This window comes from Dermacentor albipictus, chromosome 8, assembly GCF_038994185.2.
Source record: "Dermacentor albipictus isolate Rhodes 1998 colony chromosome 8, USDA_Dalb.pri_finalv2, whole genome shotgun sequence".
Lineage (NCBI taxonomy): Eukaryota > Metazoa > Arthropoda > Arachnida > Ixodida > Ixodidae > Dermacentor > Dermacentor albipictus.
In genome coordinates this window covers 52,576,024-52,594,090 of record NC_091828.1, presented here as the reverse complement: position 1 = coordinate 52,594,090, position 18,067 = coordinate 52,576,024, and the positions used below count along the sequence as shown (strand labels likewise).

The 18,067-nt window shown below is 46.5% G+C and overlaps 1 protein-coding gene across 15 annotated transcripts in view; it reads left to right on the top strand.

Moving 5' to 3' along the window:
* LOC139048782 (zinc finger protein 84-like) overlaps nucleotides 1–18,067 on the top strand; it is a 208,407-nt gene that overhangs the window by 154,388 nt on the left and 35,952 nt on the right. For 3 of the 15 annotated variants that reach the window (XM_070523408.1, XM_070523409.1, XM_070523413.1), the window contains exon 3: nucleotides 12,187–12,315. The exons of 8 other annotated variants lie outside the window; for them this stretch is intronic. The gene's annotated coding sequence lies outside the window, so the exon portion shown is untranslated. Of the gene's footprint in view, nucleotides 1–4,812; nucleotides 4,943–12,186; nucleotides 12,316–18,067 lie in introns of those variants that run through there. 4 more of the 15 variants (XM_070523415.1, XM_070523414.1, XM_070523416.1 and 1 more) reach the window with 4 other exon arrangements.

Sequence of the window (18,067 nt, the reverse complement as noted above, 5' to 3'; positions counted from 1 at the left end):
TTACTTTTCAAGGTCTTTTGAGGCAGGTGCACTATCACTTGGCAGTTGCATCCTCAATGTCTGACTCATTGTCATAAGACTGTGCCTATCTGTACAATGCAGTTGCTGCGCCACAAGCGATGCCTGCGAGTAATGGCAAAAGTGTTAGTATAGATCAGGTCTTGTACATGGGAAATGTCAGTTGGCCAAAACAATCGCTTAAATTTTTTCAGCATCAGAAATAGTTCTGCAAGGCTGCAGTTATGCTTAGATGTCTCGGTCTTTGTCTGAGTTGTGATCGGCAACCGTCCTTATGGTGGTATATTATTGAAACTTTGCCACTTGCTCTGGGCTTTATGTGTAGCAGTGTGGTGTACTCTGCATTTCATTCTGACATGGACGTGTGGCTGCGACGAAATCTTTTGAAGGGAATTTCTTTGGCTCTTTCGACCATTTTTGTTGTTAGTTGGAGGTGTGTAATGGTTGGTGGTTGGACTCTGCAAGGAAAACATTCGTTCGCTCTTTCTTGTTCTTTTGTTTGTTCACATTCCTATAGGCTATTCGCTTACATTGATAGTCATCATCTATGGTCCCTACACATTTTCTTCACACAAGTTCATGCTCTAATTTGCCAGCAATCTTACCAACAAGGGTTTAGGGCTTGCACTCTTGCTTGCTAACATTGCACACCTTTGATAAAGTTTTGTCACACCTCCGTTACTACAGGAACCCATTTCTTGAGGAGTTGTACGTCATTGTTCATGACTTACAAGAGGGTTGAGTATTGTCATTCCCTCTCATGGCACATTGTATCGTGGCAGATGTGTTAAACATAAATATAATTATGGGGTTGTATGTGTCAACGCTACACTCAAATTATGAAGCATGCCATAATGGCAGACTACGGATTTTGACACCTTTGTGTCCTTTAAAGGGTCGCTGAAACGGTTCAGGATCCGCTCTGGTTTCTTAGTGGCTATGCTGTTGGGCTGCTGCACATGAGGTCCTGGGATTGAATCCTGGCCACATTTTAATGGGATCGAAATTCGAAAACACCCATGTTTTAGGTGCATGTTAAAGAACCCCAGGTGTTCCATATTTTCGAAGTTACCCACTGCAGTGTGCCTTGTAATCAGATCTAGGTGTTGGCTCGTAAAAACACAGTTTAATCTTTTTTCAATGGTTCAAAAAAGTTTTGTAGACGCGTAGGGTACAGTAAATATTCGTACCACAATTTCTGTGAAGCATCTCATATTAAGAGAGCTAGAGACAATTACAAGTTACCCTCCTCCATAGCCATGCATTTTCTCCTAAACCCATTTGCCGAGTGATCGGGATTAAGCTCCACCTCCACTGGCTTTGCCTCATGATGGGATGTCGTGTTGTCTACTTGTGGTTGTCTTGGAGCCAGTGTGCGAAGCAGTGTACGTTGTGAGCATTCTGTAGCAGCAGCAAGTGTGTCCGATATTCCAGTAAGCACAGGTGAGCTGGATGCTTTGACGGGTGGGTGGAGGCCTAAACTAAAGCCCCTCCCCATACTACTGTTGCTGTAATGGAGTTTTAGCCTAGACGTATGTGAGCGGCCTGATCGGTCTACGTGGTCCAAGCAACTGGTGGTGCAGAGGTTAACCAGCGAAACGAAGAGCTAATATAGTTGTAACCAAGCCTAAACAATTTTAAACGTTTAGAAAGACATGTTCATGGCTAAGTTCCTATCAAAAATTTACACCGGCAGGAAAATACAATGCACTTGTTTACTGCTATATTAGTTCTGTGGTTGAGCAGTCTGCCACCAAGTGGCTGCACCTGTAGGGCGTTCACATTTGCACTTCCACTCATCCCATAAAACACCCAGGCCCAGTCCGCTTGTGCTTGGGTTTACTTGAAAGGTTGCACATGCGAGACACTGTTGGGGTACAGTCAACGACCAATTTTTCGGACCCTCTAGGGAACGTAAAAACGTCCGAAAATTCAGGCAGTCCGAAAAAATGAATGCATGCAAAAAAACGCACCCGTTTTCTTTTTTTCTCAGATCTAGAGGTAAAGGGTGAAGTAACAGGCTTCCGAAACCCTGCCACAGCATCAGTGAAGTGGCAATAAAAAGAGGCGTTCAAAAACTCTGTATGCAGACGACTTGCTGTATGCAAAACTATGTATGCAGCCGGTTTATTATGTACATGTGCATCGTCGAGCAGCCGGTGTTATTGCTGCAGTGGCTTGAAGAACTTGTTGATTGTTGTTTTGACGGCGTTCTGGTTGCATGCGATCATATTCGCCTCGATCTGAGCAAGGGTCATATCAGCACTGTACACCGATAAGAGTCAACAGTGCTCGCGTCAACTCGGCGCTTGTAGGCGGCGCAGGCACTGGCTCCTCATTTTCAACATGGGAGTCTTCTGAATCCCCCACAACCTGACGGACTATTCCCTCGTCAGTGAGTTCTGCGGAGAAGTTGAGCTCATTGTCAGCGTCAACAAACTGTTAAAAAGTTACTTCCGTGGGTATGGAAACCCCAGCAGAGCGGAGGTCGTTGATCACGTCGTCCGACGGTACTACTGCTTTCCGCGCTTCGATGCCATCGGCGAGGACGACGAAGACGGAGTGGCCGCCATCGAAGACGAGCGAAATCCTCTAGTTGCGAACAGTGGAGTTCGCTGACGAGCGTCGAAGCACCTAGGCCTAGCGTCGCAGAGCATATTTGACACAACAGCACAACCACACACCACGCTAGCCAAAACGTGGCCTGTGCAAACAAACAAACAAAATGGCGCCGCTCCGGAAACTCCGCCTAAGGCGGAAGTGCGGCGATGAACATAGCCAGCGTGGCCAGACCAAATCAATGTGTGACGGCTAGATTCGGCTAGTTGTGGTTCAGAGCGGTGATATGCTTCGGCTGCAAGTCGATTTCCTTCACAAGGGCGCTGTGCGAGGAGCCAAAAGTCCTTCCGTCCGTCAAAAAGTCCGGAAAATTGGACGGCGGGGGGTTCGAGCGTCCGAAACTTCAGATGTCCTTATACATTGATTCTATGGGGTTCGTGACGGTGCCGCGAAGACGTCCGAAATATCAGGCATGTCCGAAAATTTGGGCGTCCGAAAATTCAGTCGTTGACTGTATATGGTAATCCTTCAGTGTGGCGTGCCGGCCGCAAATGCGCAGATCCTGGTGCTGATTCGATGCCGACGAGCGCTGCAGCCACTTTGCTCACATGTTTGCCTTGCCGAGGAACATGATATTGCAGCTTGACATGTTGCCAATCGCTAGGTTTGCAGCCCACAGTCCAAGGGCAATCTGTATTGCTCGCGGAAACACAGATCGAGACCAATAACGACTGCGCCGCTCACATCATAATGGAGCATGTTGTAACACAAGCAGACAACATTTATTGTATGCCGGAAGTGCTTATGTGTAGCGATAAATTGTCCTTGTGCATTCTCTTTCTGGTACTTTCTTTTTGTGTAGAAACACGTTAACTTACATTTCAACTATTACAAACCACATTTGTTCACCATAAAGTAGGGAAAAGTATCGATAATGCGCCCTGAGCAGCGAATCGGACAGCTCGCCCTACTGACGTCATGTGGTCACCTCAAGTCACTTGGCCAGGGGAGGTTGAAAACTCGGAGGAGTGGCGTGCTGCGATTGGTAGTGATGTACAATCACGCTCAGAATGAGCTACAACACAAAAGTGCATGGCGAAGCGTCGCGTGTTGTAGATTATACTGAGCGTGATAGTACGCTTTTAAAACCTTATAATAAATTACCCGCTTTTTGTCACCTAATTATCACAAGTACCAACTCTAACAACTCAGTACATTTCTACAAAATTGTCAAAATTCTTTCAGGGTCTCTTTAACGTGCACTTATATCTAAATGCAGAAGCGTTTTTGCATTTCACTCTGGTCGAAATGCGGCTGCTGCAGTCAGGATTGAACCTGCGACCTTGACTATAGCCGCAAAGCTGCCGCTGTGAGCACAGAAGGGTCGATTTCACATGCTGCTTCTTCTGTTTTGTCGCCTAGACCATACGGTGATGTAATGAAGCTTGGCATGTACGCACCCCACGCCAGTTGTCCACTTGGCAAATTTGTGTGTTGTCTATATTTTAGATATAGCAGAAATTTAATGTATTGCACCTTTAGTTTGAGAGCATGTGGTCTTTTTTTGTTTCTTATGTCACCTTTTCCCTCTCCCACCTTCCTCTCCCCACTCTGTATGGAAAGTGGGAGGGGCAAGACTGTTCACTCATTTCACAACTGCGTAGGTTCTACCCATCCTCTGCATTCTGTATTATCTCCCCTCGAGACTAGCACATTAATAGAAGAGTAAAAAGCGCTGCAGTTTCTGCAATGATTTTGGGGGAGGCTCACGGATAACTACAGCTGTCAAGAGGCTTATCTGGTGACTACCCTGAGGGTCTTTGGCAAATGCAGCAGGATGGAAAAAAATGAAACGAGCCTCTTGCATCACCTTTCCTCTCTACCTCACTCCTGCCATGTACATGCACACTTTTATCCACTGCCTGAAGCGGCTTGTAAGGCAGTAGCAGCAGTAAAAAATTCGAACAAACATGCAAGGAAAGATTACGTTTAAGAATCCATATAAAATGACATGTTATCATAGCATGTTAGACACAACCATCAGTTATGTCTTCAGGATGGTGTTTTCATACTGTGCTTGACATTTCCATTGCTAAGTTCCCTTTAAACGAACAGTGTTAAGGCAGGGTGGAAAGGTTACCTATGAGACTTCGAATGTGCCACCATTTCCGCGCAGTGCATCTCACAAAGCCACGGAGGGCATCGCAGCTTGGCGCAAGAGGCGCCAGCTGCATTGCATCTGCACCACTCATAATGGTACTTCATATGGATCTGGAGAGAGATAGAGAGTATGAAAGAAAAAGGGCTATAAGTGAAAGGTGAAGTGGCGCCTTAACACCCCCCTTTCTGCCATTTCTCTCTCTAGGTAAGCGCGGAAACAATGTGGAAAATTTGCTGTAGAAGCAGCACAAAGCAGCAGACAGCCAATTTGTAAATGATAGTGCTGACCACGGAGCAAGAAACATTTTAAGAGTGGAAACTCCACTGTTTGCGGCGACCAGAAAAGGTCACAAGCCCGCGGAACCATTTTCGTGCTGGCGGCCTGGATAGAAATTACCACCGTTTCGGTTGCCAGGGCAACCAGCCGAGCGTGTTGCTCCCGTTCAGCTGCGCACGCCTGGCACGGAAGAAGTGGCCAAAGAGCGCACCAAAGCCGCATGCGCGCGCGCTGCATTCTTTTTTTTTCGCTGTGGCTTCTAAGACCCGCCGCATGGCGCCGCCACTGCATACGGTCTCGTTGGCGCATGCAACAATTGTGACCTTATCTGGTCGCCCGCGCTCGCTCGCGCTGACAGGAGTTTCACCTCCGAAATGTCTTACTCCGTGGTGCTAACAGAGTGCAACACTGTGTTGCTTGACACGTAACTGCAAATTTGGAAGACTGGAAGAAGTATGAGCTCGCATTCAATGATATTGTTACAGGGGAAAATGCAAATGAGAAGCTATATGCACGTATATTTACAAAATGAATACGCTGCACTTCACCAAAAGCAACAGCCCGAGCTAGCCTTTAATCATTGTCTTCACACCGCTGGCCTCTTCTGCATCGTAACTACTGGTCCATAGCACTACCCTCGTCGGTAAAAGTGCCAACCCGGTCCAACTAAAGGCCTGGCTTGGAAGCACTGTAGTAGGCCTTGAGCCTACTGACATGCACAACATCACTGGATGATCTAGTAGAGGGTGACATTGAGCTGACGGGAGCAATTTCGTAGATCACTGGTGTCACCTGGTGGAGCATGCGGCAGGACCTTGTCTATCAGGAAAGGAGCTTCTCTGAAAGTCGAGCATGACGAGAGGGTTACCGCAGGAACATGTGCACACCAAGGAAAAATTGTCTGTTACAGTGGCAGGCATTGTAGAGTTGCTGCTGAGTGGTTTGCGATGCCGTCAGTCGACCACGGGCAAGTTGGCAAGCTTGGTAGGCCAAGGCGATGGCACTGCGCATACTCGCCTGTCGAGGAGGTTCAGAGAGAAATGTAGTATCCAGGGGCAAGGTTGGGTTGCGACCCTACAATAAATAGAAAAATTGTGGCAGCGTCATGCCGAGAAGAATTATAGGCAAATGTAAGGAAGGGCAACGTCCCAAGCATAGCAGTTCTTCAAAACGTACATGGACAGCATATCTGTGAGAGTACGGTTCAACCGCTTCGTCGGTCTGTTGGTTTGAGGATGATGTGAGGTGGTCAGCTTGTGTTGTGTGGAGCAGGAACGCAAGATGTCGGTGATAATTTTTGACAAAAAGTTGTGACCACTATCAGTAAAAATCTGTCACGGGGCGCCGTGGAGCAAGGTAATGTCATAGAAGAAAAAGTGCAACGTCAGTGGCCCAACTCGTCAGGAGAGCCCGTGTGATTGGCGCCACCCTTAGTAGGTGGCGTAATCATTTGCAACGGCTACCCATTTGTTTCTAGTGGATGGCATGGTAAAAGGGCTGAGGAGCTCTAATCTAGCATGGAAGAATTGTTCTGCAGGGACGGTGATCAGCATGTAGCGCCTGAGGCTCTTTCTGGTGCTGGCAGAAATCACAGGCAGCAACATGTTATCGGATGAGCTGAGCGACACCAGACCAGAATAAGCAGTGGCGGATGGGGTTGTACCTGAGAGATACCCCAAGGTGTCCTGCAGTAGATTCATCATAGAACTCAAAGAGCAGAGTGCGTTGTAGAAGTTTGGGCACGACAAGAAGATATAATCAGACCCGCCATGGTAGAAGTTCCCTCGTTAGAGAATGCCAACCTGGAGGACATATCGGCGAAGAGAGGCATTGTTAGGTGAAGAGTGCAGATGCTCAATGATTGCTCGAAGTTATAGGTCTCAGTACTGCTCAACGGCGTTGTTAGGGAAGGCAGACACAGAGAAAATGCCATTGGCGGTGTTACAGACAGTGTCATCAGGCTCGTTGACTGGGTAACGAGACAGGCAATCAGTGTTCTTGTGGAGACAGCCAGATTTGTAAATGACAGAATACGAATGTCCTTGTCAGCGTCACGCCCAGTGAGGAAGTAGACCTGTAGGGTCTTTCTGTGAGCACAACCAGCAATGTCCGTTCTGGTGTGTGATGACTGAAAAGGGTTGGCCATATAATTATAGACATAGCTTTGCAACTGCCCAAACTAGTGCCAGATACTCGAGCTCAATGATGGAATGGTCATGCTTGAAGGTTGTAAGGTGTCTGCTGGCATAAGTGGTAATATGGTCGTTGCTGTGCTGGCGTTGTGCCAGTACTGCACTGATTCCGGGGGCTGCTGGCATAGGTATGGACTTAGGTAGGTGCAGAAGGATCGCGCCTTTCCCTGTAAGTTCTCGAAAATGACGCCGTCATCAATCAGTGGTCTCTTTGTGACGTTCAGGAGAGGGTGACATTGTTATCTTGAAATGAGCTGTCATTTCTGGGTGCTTGAAAAGCTGAAGATCTCGAGCCTGACTGCCTGTTCTACTACTCAGGCAACGCTGATTGAGCTTCCTTGAGTGAACGATGAGACGTGATCAGTGCCCATGATAGCCACATGTCTGCCGGTGAAGCATCTTTTTTCTGAGGGATTGTCAGGCACAACACCCCTGCCACCAGACGGCGCATCAGGACGTTGAGTTGTTCGATGCAGCTCGGCTGGCTTGATGCTTGCATTTCTCAAAGCCATTGGGATGCAGGTTCCAAGAATTAAGATCTTCTGGCCAAAGGCATCCTAATAGGTGGGCTCTGACTTGACTGTATAGATGCAAGATGACAAGCTCCACGGAACGACCTTTGTCAGCCCTGCACAATGCCGCAAGCGCCACATGCAGGCCACTCATTGCCAGCCTGTACAAGTTGAAATAATCTGACAACCCCCTATCTGAAGGGAAACCATGAAACACACGGTTCACATTAATCTGGACAAGCACGAGGAAACTTTCAACTATGTCTCCGTGCAAATAGGCACAAACGAAGCTTATGTAATGAAGCTAAGTAATCATGAATTAGAGCTTTTACAGATCAGGAAGATGAAGGGAGAACTGACTTTGATTGATTGATATCTGTAACACTTAGTACAAGATAGCTACATGATCATGACATGATGCCAAATTGCGAAATAAACAAATGTGTAAACCATCTACAAGCCTTATCACTTAAAAATTGGCTCAGAAGGCCTGATTTATTTTGCCTTTCTTCTAGTTCACTTTTAATTGTGCTACTGTAAGGCTACGCCCTACCCGAACAGGTGGCCATATTTATGTGACGTACCTTTGGATAATACGATGCAGCGTGATTAGAATAAATCACCAATTCTGACCTGTAAAAAAAGAACTTCCAACAAATCATGCAAACTATCGAAAGCAAGTTACAAGCAATTACACTGAGGCCTTTTATCTTCACTGACGCTTTCCTTTCTTGAGTGTTTAATTATCTGATTTTTCAAGGAAGTAATTAAACTAACTAAAGAAAGTCTGCCATACCTTGAGCAGAACAGACCAACAATGTCCTGTGTTTGACAAAAGCTCCTAAAACGTTCAAAATTTAGTATTGTTGAAGAAATTGAAGTTTTTGTGCGCAATCTACAAAACGTGCCTAAAAACACTCCTGCACGTTATGACTTGTATGAACTCCTGCAAAACCATAACTTATCCACTTGCGCAACTTGCATGTGAGCTTCCAAACTGTATGAATGAGAAGAAAGGGGGTCAACTGAGGGGCCTAGTTCTTATTAATCATATCATGAGAAGCCAACAAACAGGGAAACCAAGGAAAACATTGGGTAAATACCTATTAATTGAAATTAAGAAAAATAATGGCAATGAAAGTAGATGAAAAAACAACTTGCTACAGGTGGGGAACGATCCCACGTCTTTGCTTTATGCGTGCGATGCTCTAACCAATTGAGCTACTGCGGCATGGTTTCCCCATCCACTTTCTTGGGTATTTATGTGTTACTATGAGAATTAACCTTGGGAGTGTTAGCCAGCACCCCCACTCTCAAGCCTTGTCGGCGGATGTCAAACATCCTTTCTGCCGCAGGCAGCGTAAGTACATGATTTTTCAGGGTGCAGGCACCTGGTCAATAAACCTGCACATGCTACCTGAAGGCATCAATGTTGTCGGATTCAAGACCCTCATTATGTAAGAATGAGAAGAAAGGGGGTTAAGCGATGGGCCCAGTTTTTGTTAATCATACCTTGAGAAGCCCACAAACAGAGACACCAAGGAAACATGTGGGAAAAAAAACTTTTATTTACTAGTTGAATTAAAGAAATGATAAATTAAAGGCAATGAAAGTGGATGAAAAAACAACTTGCCGCAGGTGGGGAACAATCCCACGTCTTTGCGTTACACGTGCAATGCTCTAATCCATTCAGCTACCGCGACGCGGTTTCCCCATCCATATACTTGGGCATTCATGTGTTACTACAAGAACTAACCTCTGGAATGTTCGCCTGTGCCACCACTCGCAAGCTTTGGCAGCGAATCTGGGTCATCCTTTCTACCACACGCAGAAAGGATGTTCCAAACTGTGTGCAACACTAACCTCGTTTGGCTGGCAATTCTACGTGTGTTGTGACATAAACTTTGTTTGTAATTGGAGATCTAACGTGAGCCGAAAATGCTAACCACCTAACAAAATTTTGTGGTATTCCTTATGCTTCTTAAACATTCATCGTTCAACTAAGCTAATTACAACACGAATCAAAAGAACAAAACAATTTGCAAACCTGTCTGCCTGATTTCAGATTTCAGACGAGCTGGAGTGGGTGATGCATTTCACGGCTTTTGCAAGTTGCAGTCTTGAAGCAGGCAAAAGCCTCTAATTTCCTGACGCACCTCGTAGCTACAACTTTAGGACAGCAGCCTCCAAGTACTGAGAGAAGATTACATTTACAAACCCACACACGCACTGTTCCCTTAGGTGCTAGGCATTTGCCTTTCTTTGCCCCTGTGAGTGACCGGCTCTTGTAGCAGCCTACAGGATGCTTGCCTTTGTCCCTCTGCTTATGAAGAGACGGCTGCAGTGCTGTTAGGTGACTGTTACTACGTCTGAATCTTCATGAAGCTCTCGTTATTGCAACATGTGTCACGTCGATCTCTGGAAACGCCTAAGCTGGGCATTTACCGTCCTTTGCCTTTTTCACAGTCTCCGGCCGGATCCTGACCTTCGTGCATTTGCCTGTGTGGCCTTGTCGCTTCACATGTTTGGTTCCATGCTCCTTACCCCATCTGCCTTTCTCATCTTAGGCCTATCCCTTTGCTTCACCATCTGCTCTGACGAATGCAAACAGCCATAGGCAACTTTTCCTGGCAGGCTGGCCGAGCTTGCCGCCTACGTACACACTTGGAGTAATGGACCCTCCGTTTCTTGCGCAGAAAAAAACGCCGCTGTCTACTGCCTTCCCCTCGCTTCCAGCTACCAGCATGATTGACTCATCACTGTGCTCAGCTGCCTCAAGAATCATTTCATGGTCCTCTGACTGCTGCGCAATAGGGAATGCGCCTATCAGTCTCTGAGCCTCCTCCCATGTTTTTGCCCTGAAAGCTCCCATATTGGAGAAGGGTTCTCCTCGTTCCGTCAGTGCCTGCTCTGGCCTATTCGCCGATCAGTAGGTTACTTGCTCTGGCAGGCTGGCCGAAATTGCCGCCTCCGTACACACCTGGCCGTTCAGTGAAAGCTGTCCCATATATGGCTGCATGCTCTTATTGGAGTCCTGAATTATGACAAATACCACCCACTTATCACAGCTCCCGGCTGTGTGGTTTTTTCCTCCGCAGTTGTAATACACAACGATCTTCCGTGCCTGCAATGTGTGTGCACCATCAGCGGGAGCATCTTCGTTGCTTCTGCTACTTTAGGTGTGTCACCCTCTTTCTCCTGATTTGTGCTGGGGGGATTAGAAGTCTCCGGTTTAAAATTCCTACGGAAATACTTGTTACCCTTTGGCTTCCGGGAACCATATCCTGCTTTGTCGTTTGTTTCTGATTGTCACGGCTTACTTCGAAAACTTCGGAGCGGGCGGTAATGCTTGGCGAGTTCTGCTGCTCTCTCTTTTTGCCCTTCAAAGTCGGTTTGAAATGCTATACAGAAGGATCTAAAGAAATCCGTAGCCCTATTGTAGTCTCACACTTTGTCCTCAGAGAAGTAGTTCATGAAACAGCAATACTGAACAGGATTAGTGCTGGTAATATCTTGGTCCACAAGTCCCGGCTGACACCCTCTTTCTCAGTAAAACTTCATTTGGGCCTAGTTGGTACATAATTCTGAACTTAAACTTACAGCACAAACACCTGAGACACACCACAAAAGGAAAATACGACGCACACTTTTTCAAAACCGGCGAGGATATGAACTATATCCTCTTCTGCCCTGAAAGTATGGAGCAGGAATCGCGCTATTTGCCATCTAAGTATCTGACTTTCCTGCTCAAGCTCTTCCATTCCAAGAACATGCCATTGTGCTGCCTCCTGCACATGCCTCTGGCGTGTTTCTGCTTCAAGTTTGCATCTTTTTGCCTCTTCATGCTCGCGCCTCTCTGCTTCACGCTTGCGCCTTTCTGCCTCTTCATGCTGACGCCTCGCACGCCTCTTCTTCTTCACATTTGCACCTCTCGCCTCTCTCCTGCTTCACGCTTGCACCTCTTGCACTCCTCTGCCGTTTGCTTTCTTTCAACAATGGTTTCCCAAGCCTCTTCAGCTTCCTGGACTGTCACATCTTCTGCGTTCATGACGTCGAGAACTGCTTCTTGTGTTGTTGTGGAGCTGGCGAGAATGCCCAACTCTTTGCAAATAGAAGGAGGTCCTGCGCTTTGAATTTTTCCATGGCGAATTCGTTAGCCTTCAAAATTCACCCTTCCTTAAAACTGAAGTTTGCTATTTAAAGAAGGTGAATGAGTAAAATGATCCCCACTAGAAAACACAAACGTACCCTCCTAGCATCTGCTTACTTGTACTAGCAAGAGTTCTGGTGACACGAAGAGCAAACATCAGGCCATAGCTAGTCCATCCTTGTCACTATTAGGAGACTGCAGAATTTCTTGTTCTTCGTGCTCTTTTTTACAAAGCAATTTTCCTTGCCTCACCAGCCTCCTCCCAACTCCTCTCCTCATTCTGCAGAAGCTCTAATTGCTACATTTTGCCTTTCGCAGGGCCAACCGAAATGTTCATCTGCTCATGACTTTCAAGGAGTTCTTGGATATGCAACATCTCCATGCTCACAAAGCACCCTGTGTTCCTTCCCCACTAGCAATCAGCCCACGAGACACTATATTCTTGATGTATGTAATTATTTAACTAACAACACCAAACACTATTATGGATTACCTGCGCTATGAGTCTTGGGAAAAGAGAAGCAAACACGTAGCACTCACCACACCAATGTAGCCAATGCGAATCGATCTCATAAGCTGCCGGCCTGTATTGTGAAGTCGGTTCCATGTATGGTGCCGTGCCTGGTGCCGGCAAAAAGAAGGGTTCTGAGCGACAGTTACGAGAACGAGAAAAGGTTTTATATTCAGAAATGCATGGTTGAGTTTTATACACACGGTTCTTAACTTTAAGAGCGTATTTCATGCTAGAGTGTGTATGTCAGAGCTTCTTCCTTCTCGCATCCATCCCAGTCCACTTTTTTTTTATGCCATTTATTTCCCTCATTCTCTCGTCAAGGGATTTCACAGGACAATCACAAACGCCTTACCATTCACCATATCCTGCTCCCAACGTTGCACAATACAAGGCGGCTTCCACATGGCAAACTGAACCGGCCATTGATGCCTTTATTGGTAGTTCTAGTCAATGACCCTCTCATCAATCAGTGACCTCTTCGTGATGGTCAGGAGAAGGTGCCATTGTTAACTTGAAGCGAGCTGTCATTTCTGGGTGCTCGAAAGCCAAAGATCTGGAACGTGACTACCTGTCTGTAAGACTCGTGATGCTGATTCAGCTTCCTTGAGTGAACAATGAGGTGGGATCAGCACCTGTGATTGCTGCATGTCTGCAGGTGAATCATCCTTTGTTCTGATCGATTGTCAGGCACAACAGCAGCAAGATGGTGACCGTAAGGGTTGCCAAACAAGTTCTGCAGCAGCTTTTGTTTAAGTGTATCTCAACTGGTGAGCTCGTCTGCGTGTGTCCTAAGCCATACTTGAGCTGTGCAACCCACCGAGGTAAAATAATATGTAGGCAAGCATGACGGTTGAGTCACACTGGTTATTGGTGTTGACGCGTTGGTACAGGCTGATCCAGTCATCGACGTCTTCCCTATCTTTCTCCATGAATACGCCAGGATCACGTGGAGTGGAGCGTGCGATGTGGCTCGTCGGAGTAGCAGCATGTGTCAGAGCCGGTTGAGTCGAACTGTCATCTCCGGGAGCCTTGACGGAAGGCTCGATGTACCATCCACTGCGAGCCCCATGACGAGGACAGGGCATGTCTACCTCCACCAAATATGTTACTTGGGAAGTCAAAGACAAGAAGCGACATACAAGTTTATTTACAAAATGAGTACACTGCACTTTGCCAAAAGACAACAGCCCATACTAGTAGCCTCTAATTATTGTCGTCACCTTCACAGTGCTGGCCTCTTCTTTATCGTAACTATTTGTTCGTAACAATATTTATGACTCTGAAAACTGGGAGTTTTGTCATCATGAAGGTTGTATCCAGTGGCCGTGCCTAATAATGGAAAAAGTGTTAGGGACCCTTTTTCACCATGAACTGCTGTTTCAAAAAGGCTGGCTTTATGCACTGGAGCAAAACCCCAATGGTAGTGATAGCATAATGGCGGAAGCTGCTAACATAACCGAGCCCTGGGAGCACGTCACTGTTTCTAGCCTCTGTGTTGCTTTCTAGCCTCTCTGTATTAAAAAAAAAAAATCTGATAAGTGGTAATGCAAGCCCATCTGTATTCATGAATAAAAAATGCATGTTTACCTGCAGAAAGTATGTTTGGTCACTTTATTGTCGCTCTGAAAAAGTTGAGATAACTTTTCTGCAAAATTTGTTAGTCTCAAGATTTTAAATCTACAGTAAAAATATTCAACACTGAGGGTTCACATTTGGGGGAAAAATACTCTCGATGGTTTAAGAAAATTGGGGGTGCATTGATTATTTAGAGATGATTGGCGACTTCAATGTCATTAGCAGTCCGATGAGTGGTGCACGATTATTGATTGTATGATTTGTATGATAAGTAATATAAAAAGTGCTCACACCTGGGATTCAATTTGGCGTCAAAGTGGTTTAGTAAAGAGCAGCACGTACCGAGTGCGGCTGCGAAGCAACTGAACAAGGCGTGGGTGAGTGCCGAATTGGAACGTATCTATTTCGGTGTATCTACTATTTTATTCTTCTAAGTAGTTATGCAACCCATCTGTATCTGTATTGAAAAATGAACAATGCATGTTTTTCTACGAAAAATAATAATTGCCACTTTATAGTCACTGAGAAAAATGTGTTAACTTTTTTGCAATATAGGTCAGTTTGACGATGGTAAACCTGCTATAAATAAGAACTCAACGCTGGGGGGTCGCACTTGGAGAAAGAAAAATAGGCCCTAATGGGGTTAAGAAGAAGCAAATTGGTGGTGCATCCATTTTTTTTTAGATTGTTGACCTTAGTGTCATTAGCAATCTTATGATTGGTGCACAATTGTTATATACGGTAGTGGTAGGGGTAGTGTTGGTAGTGGTGTCAAAGAGTTTCAATACTGGCACATGCACAATGACCCAACTTGGCATCAAAGTGAAGGGCAGCATGTACAGTTGACCACAGATTGAAATGGATCACGGCTTAGGCGGCTGGAGCAGCTGCAGGGCCGCACCATGGCGCTGTTATCGCGCGCTCAGGATGAGAGTACCCAGAGTGATGTCAAACTTCGTCTCCGCACCCTTGTTTTCGCGCACGTGCTTGTCATGCTTAATGAATTTCAAGTGTGGCATTCGGCCTTTCTGCTACTGACGGTCGGGACGAAGGGACGCGTGAATGCTAGTAGTTTCGCCAGCAGTAAAATGCCAGTAGATTTGCGAGTAGTTCAGCGCGCTGTCGTGCAGTAGTGCATGGCCGCAAGTCATCAAAGCGCTGCAGTGTGAAGGAACCAGAACCCGATGTTTTTTTTTTCCTTTTCTTTTTTTTTTGTCGGCAATTTTTAGTTGTGGACACAATAAAATGAAGCATGGCTTTGGTTCAGTAACGCGGACCAGTGCCAACTAGTGAAAAGGGCAGCTGGTGTTGAGACGTCTGCTTTCGCATGTCCGTCCTTTTTAGCTCGCAGCCTCTCCAAACCTTTAGCATCACCTTAGCACTCTTTATTCATAGAGAACAATGCGAGATGATGCCGCTGTAACTGCAATGTCTGATGCGCTGCTGGAATAGGTTGTCGGGGGCGCGATTGTTCTCCGTGCCCAGCTTGCACTGCAGCTTACGGTTGGCACCTTAAAGGGACCCTCACCAGGCCCCATAGCAAACTTTTGCTATATGCTGGAAGTTGTTACGTTTCCTCTAAGGAGCATTCTGCTGCAGAAAATTTTCAAATGGGCTCAATAATAGCCGATATATAAATATTTCAGTGCCACAAACTCATGATTTCTGCAGGCGGGCTCTACTGCAAAGCAAGACAGTCTCTCTACTCGCCCTGTCTAGCCTCCACAAGCAAAATTCCTTCCCTGCATTCTCCCATACCGGACCTCGAGGATCGCGTGACGCATACATTTTTCTCACTTTTTTTTTCACTGCTATGCACTTCCGTGACAACAACGCGCGCGAGCTGTTCTGTTGTTCGTGAAGCGCACAAATTTTCCACGCTGTGTGCAGGGAAACCGTACTAGTGGCATAATTCACTGCTATGCTAATACTGAGGCAGAACAAGCGGATTGCAGGGCATGATCACGCGCTGGAACACAGTAGAACATGGCACAGTTTCGGTACCTGCGCACGTGACCGCACGACCGTGGGAAGAAGCAGCCGAAACAGAAGTAGCTCTCTCTTGGTTTGGTGCGAAGTAAAACAAAAACACGTAGACATTCCGTTTGTGTGTTTTATTTTTTTCTGTAAACTTCAATTCGTCAATTCAAGCAACAGATCTCGCAAATAACAGATGGTGCCTCCAATAATTCTCAAAGTCACGTGTCGCCACGAGCTACGTCACACTGCAGACACGACTACGTAGGTGCAGGGACGGGAGTATATCATCCTCCGGCTTGGAGCGTGGCGGCTGCGAGAAGGAAAAACAGCGTTCGGTTTAAATTTCGGATCTTTCCGCGGCACATGGCAATGAAATACTTTGCAGGCACAATTTTTATCACATACTGTATGCTCTGCGCTTGTCAGCTCAACATGGCCAGACCTGGTGAGGGGCCCTTTAAAGGGACCTTGAAACGCTTTTGACGATTTTCTACAGACGTACTGAGTCGTTAGAGTAGGTCCTTCTGATCATTAATTGACACATCTAAGTGCTCTGCATAAAGCGTGTAATTTACTATAAGGTTTTAAAAATGCACATCGCTGCCGATCGCAGTGCACTGCTCGGCGGGATTTTAAGCCGCCCCTACCCATATGACCGAAATCACCCATATGACGTCAGTGGGGCGAGCTATCCGATTGGCTGACCAGGGCGCGTGATAATTTTTCCAACTTTATGATAAACAAATGATCTTCGTAATAGTTGGAATGTTAGTTAATTTCTTTTTATAAAAAGAGAGTAGCATAAAGAGAATGCACAAGAACAATTTTTCAGTACACTTACGCACTTCCGGCACACAGCAAGTGTCGTCTGCTTGTGTTACAACGTACTCCATTTTGATGAGAGCTCCGCAATCAGAGTTGGTCTCAGTCTTTTCGTGAGCACTATGATTCGACTTTGTTGCCTTGTGGACTGCAAATGTAGCGACTGGCAATATGTCAAGCTGCGACATCGTGTCCCTCTGCAAGGCAGCTTACGAGAGAACTGGCTGCTGCGCATCGGACTGCCACTATCCGATCGGCGCCAGGATTTGCGCGTTTGTGGCCGTCACTTTACACCGGAAGATTACTAACGCAATAGCGTTTCGCGAGTCCCGTATTATGGCAAACGTAAGCCGTAACGGGATGAGCCGAGATGAGCAGAAGGGCAAATGTGAATGGTCTGCACGGTGCAGCCACCTGGTGGCATAGAGCTCAACCATACACAGTAGCGGCAATGAAGCGTATTCTTTTTTGCTCCTGGTGCTTATATTTTGCAGGAGTGTAATCATCAACACATTGTTTTTATAAATGGTTAAAATATTTTACACTTGGTTGGAGCAATATTGGCGCTTTGTTTGGCTGGTTAAGCGCTGCGCCAACAAGTGTCTGGACCGTGCAGACCGATCAGGCCGCTCACGTACGTCTACGCCAAAGTTCCTTCATCAGTTTGAGTTTATGCCTCCAGTCATTTGCCGAAATGACCAGCTTGCCTGTGGTTAACGGAATACCAGACATGTTCGGCGCTACGACAGAATGCTCGCAACGCACGCTGCTTTGATAGCTCTCGCTTGGGGTCGACAGCCAAGCGGCTAGCAGAGAGGTTTCGCGCGGGCAGGGGCGGGCTCAAAAACACCGGAAGTGGACGATGTGACGTTGCATCGTGACGCAGGACCAGTGAAGGCGGAGCTTAGCCCCACTCGCTCGGCGAACGAGTTGAGGACGAAAAGCATGGCTGGGGAGGAGGGTAACTTCTAATAGCTTGTAGCTCCATTAATACGTAACGCTTCACTTAAATTGTGGTGCGAATGTTCTACTTAAGCTGAAATTGTGGTGCGAATGTTCTACTTAAGCTGTACTCCACGCGTCTATGAAATTTGTCCGAACCGTTTCAGGGGCCCTTTAAAGGGACACTAAAGGTTACTATTAAGTCAACGTGGACTGTTGAAATACCATCACAGAAACCTCGAAACGCTTGTTTCGTGCCAAGGAGAGACTTATTTTAAGAGAAAATGCGTTCTGAAGCGTCCGCGTACCTCTTGCGCAGTTCAAATCGCCCGCCCTCCGATCGAGGAGTACTGACATCATGTTCTC